The 4,200-nt window shown below is 40.6% G+C and overlaps 1 long non-coding RNA gene across 1 annotated transcript; it reads left to right on the plus strand.

Annotated features, from left to right (window-relative positions):
• Nucleotides 1-2,210: 2,210 nt before the first annotated feature.
• On the plus strand, nt 2,211-3,880 carry LOC111819502 (uncharacterized). The gene is made up of 3 exons (XR_002823103.1): nt 2,211-2,302; nt 2,840-2,916; nt 3,670-3,880. It is a non-coding gene; the product is annotated as an uncharacterized LOC111819502 (long non-coding RNA).
• Nucleotides 3,881-4,200: the final 320 nt, after the last annotated feature.

A 4,200-nucleotide genomic window follows, 5' to 3' on the forward strand; every position in this document is an offset into this window, starting at 1 on the left:
TCAGGATTGCATTATATCTGTAGATTATTTGGGTAGTATTGAAATTTTCACAATGTTGAGTCTTCCTATCCATGACATTGGTATGTTTTACATTTATGTCTCTTTTGGTTTCTTGCAGTATTGCTTTATAGTTTTCTTTGTATAGGCCATTTACATCACTGATTAGATTTATTCCAAAGTATTTTGTGTTTTGGGGGGCTATTGTAAGTGGTATTGATGACCTCATTTCTTTTTCAAAGTTCTTTTTGTTGTTGTAGAAGAATTCAACTAATTTTTTTATGTTAATCTCATATCCTGCTACTCTGCTGAAAGCTTCTATTAGTTCCAGTAGCTTTCTTGTGGATTCTTTGGGGTTTTCTATGTGTAGGATCATATCATCTGTGAATAGGAATAGTTTTACCTCTTCCTTACCATTTGGATGCCCTTTCTTTCTTTTTCTTGCCTTATTGCTCTAGCTAGGACTTCCAGCACAATGTTGAATAAGAGTGGTGATAAAGGGTATCCTTGTCTGGTTCTTGTTCTCAACAGGAATGCTTTCAGTCTCTATTAAGAATATTGTTGGCTGTTAGTTTTGTATAAATGCCCTTTATTATGTTGAGGAATTTCCCTTCTATTACTATTTTGCTGAGAGTTTTTATCAGGAATGGGTGTTAGACTTTGTCAAATGCCTTTTCTGCATCAACTGAGATGATCGTGTGATTCTTTCTTGTGTTTTATTTATGTAATGTATTATGTTGACTGATTTCCTAATGTCAAACCATCCTTGCATATCTGGTATGATTTCCACGTGGTCACGGTGTATTATTTTTTGATATGCTGTTAGATTCTATTGGCTAGAATTTTGTTGAGAATTCTTGCATCTATATTCATGAGAGATATTGGTCTGTAGTCTTCTTTTTTTGTGGCATCTTTGCCTGGTTTTGGTATCAGCATTATGCTGGCTTTATAGAATGAGTTTGGAAATATTCCTTCCTTTTCTATGCTTTGAAATAGTTTGAGAAGTATTGGTGTGAGCTCTTCTCTGAATGTTTGGTAGAATTCTCCAGTGAAGCCATCCGGGCCAGGGCTTTTTTGTTGTTGTTGAGAGTTTTTTTTATTACCTCTTCAATCTCTTCTTTTGTTATGTTCTGTTTAGTTTTTCTCTCTCTGTTTATGTTAGTTTAGGTAGGGAGTGTGCTTCTAGAAATCTGTCCATTTCCTCTAGGTTTTCAAATTTGTTGGAGTACAATTGTTCATAGTATTCTGTTATGATCATTTTTATTTCAATTGATTCTGTTGTGATTTCACCCATCTCATTTCTTATTTGAGTTATTTGCTTCTTCTCCTGCTTTTCTTTTGTCAGTTTGGCCAATGGTTTGTTGATATTGTTGATCCTTTCAAAGAACCAACTTCTGTTCTTGTTGATTCTTTCTATTGTTTTTCTGTTTTCCACTTCCTTTATTTCTGCTCTAATCTTTATTGTTTCCTTTCTTCTGGCGACTCTGGGCTTCTTTTGCTATTCTCTTTCCATTCGTTCAAGTTGTAGGGCTAATGTTTTGATTTTGGCCCTTTCTTCTTTTTTGATGTGTGCATTTATTGCTATAAATTGACAACTAAGCACTGCTTTTGCTGTGTCCCAGAGGTTTTGGTAAAATAAATTTTCATTCTCATTTGATTCTATAAATTTTTTTATTGTATCCTTGATTTCTTCTATTATCCAGTGGTTTTTAAGCAAAGTGTGGTTCAGTTTTCCATGTATTTGATTTTTTTTTCCTTGCTCTACCTGTTACTGATTTCTACTTTTATGGGGTTGTAATCAGAGAAAATTCTCTGTAGTATTTCGTTGTGGGTCTCAGCTAGGAATGCTGCTTGCTTTGCTCAATATTGCTGCACTGTGCAGGCTCAGCCAGCAGGGTGCTGGTGCAGGTAACCGGAGGGTGTAGAAAGCACTGCAAATCCATGTACCTCCTGCACCAGTGGCTAAGCAAAGGGGAGGGTGCCTCCGGACCACGCTGAGAGCTTCTGGCTTAGGGGGTGGGGTGGAATCAAATTCCACAGATCTGCAGCTGCAAGCAGGGAGAGGAAGTGTGCAGGGAGGGTGCAAGTGTCTCCCAGGTCCGTGGACCTCTGGTGCCGGGGGCTAGTGTGTGGGGTGTCTGCTAACTTTTGCAGGTTTGGAAGCCCTCCTCATATCTGATCCCTGAGTTGCATGCAGAGTCACTCACACTTAGCCGCTGCAGATGAAGTGTGCTTCAGCTGGAAATGCTGCCTTCCTTGTCCCAGTATGGCCACGCTGTGCCAGCTGGACCAGCAAGGATATGGCGTGGGTGACTGGAGAGGGTGGAAGGCACTGCAAATGCATGCACTTCTTGCACTAGTGGCTGGGTGAAGGGGCGGGTGCCTCCAGACTCGACCGTGAACTCCTGGCTTAGAGGGCATGGTGGTGTTGAATGCCACCAATGGAGTAGAGAACGGGGAGAGGGAATAAGTGAGGAGGGTGGGAGTGACTCTCAGGCCTGTGGAGCTCTGGCATGGCGGGGGGGGGGGGGCTTGGGTGCACACGGTGGGTTGGGGGATTACACTTAACTTTTGCCGGCTGGAAGCACTCCTGGCTTGCTCTGGAGTTACATGCAGAGTCGCTTCTGCTTAGCTGCACCAGATGGTGTGGGTTTCAGCTGGGAATGCTGCTTGCTTATCTCAATACATCCACACCGTGTGGGTTCTGCTAGCCGGATGCTGGCTATCAGTAATTCTCCGTTTCTGCTGTTTCTGAACCTGTCACTCAGTCGATTCTTCAGCCTTGTCTTTGATGCTTAGCTTCCTAAATTGTCATATATATCCGATTCACTTGCTTTTTCAGGTCTTTGTTGTAAGAGGGATGACACGAAGCATCTAACTACTCTGCCATCCTGGACCGCCTCTGCTGATGACTTTTTGGTGTGTAGTTTTCTTTCTGAATTTCTCTCTCCCTCTCTCTCTCTATCTATATATGTGGATGCACGTGCGTGTGCATGGGTGTATTCTCGGTGGCACGAACAGTTAAGTGTTCAACTACTAGCCAAAAGATTGGCAGTTCAAATCTACCCGAGGCACCTCTAAAGACAAGACCTGGCGATCTGCTTCTGAAAGGTCACAGGCTTGAAAACCCTATGGAGTAGTTCTACTCTATATACGTGAGGTCATCATGAGTTGGAATCCACTTGATGGCAACTAACAACAACAACAGTATGTGTGCAGAGTAGAACTACGCTCCGTAGTGCCTCTGGGTGTGTTCAAACTGCCAGCTATTCGGTTAGTAGTCAAGGGCTTAACCGACTGCACCACACACGCACGTATACATACATATGTGTTTATTTAAATAATTGAAATCATACTGTGTACAAAATTTTGCACTGTGATTTTTTTATCATGTTATGTAACATTCTTTGTAAACTTAGCTTTAATGACTGCATAGTATACTATATAGATGTACTATAATTTATGAAACCATTTCCATACTACTGAACACTTAGTTATTTAGTTATTCTGAATCATTATAAATAACAATATGATTGGATTATTTGTGCATATACCTTTTACCGAAATTCAGATTATTTCCTTTGGATGCATTGCTAGAAGTAGAATTACTGAGTAAATAAGATAAATATTCTGCAGTCCCTTGCTATAAACTGTCAAATTTCTTTCCATCAGGTTTAGAGCAATTTATCATCCCGCCAGAAAATACAAAATGTTCATCTTGTCACACCCCACTATGTAACAAATAGTATTTTTAAAACAAGAAAAAAGAGAGAGATGTACTTAGAAGTAAAGATGTTCGTTGCTTCTCAGCCAGATCACTTCAGTATCCACTTCCCCTAAGTAAATCATGAATTAATTATTATAATAAATATCACCAAGAACAATGGACAGAGTATTGATGTTGCAAGGAGGTTCTTTAGAGATCTTTTGTAATCAACTCTTAGTGTGGGTTCTCTTCAGAAGTAAACCAGCGGCGCATACGTAGATAAACAGAAAGAAATTTACTTCAAGGAAATGGCTCACGCTATTTTGAGGAAATGGCTCATGCAATTGTGGGGGCTGGCAAGTCCCAAATAGTGGATTAGCTGACAGGCTGAAGACCTCTGCTGGCTCATGTGGTTGCAGGGGATGACAAACCCAAAATCTGCAGGTCAGGTGGCAGGCTGGAGGCTTCTGTTGGATCATGGAATTGTAGAGGTTGTT

Source organism: Trichechus manatus, unplaced genomic scaffold (genome assembly GCF_000243295.1).
Source record: "Trichechus manatus latirostris isolate Lorelei unplaced genomic scaffold, TriManLat1.0 scaffold00010, whole genome shotgun sequence".
In the NCBI taxonomy this organism is placed as follows: Eukaryota; Metazoa; Chordata; class Mammalia; order Sirenia; family Trichechidae; genus Trichechus; species Trichechus manatus.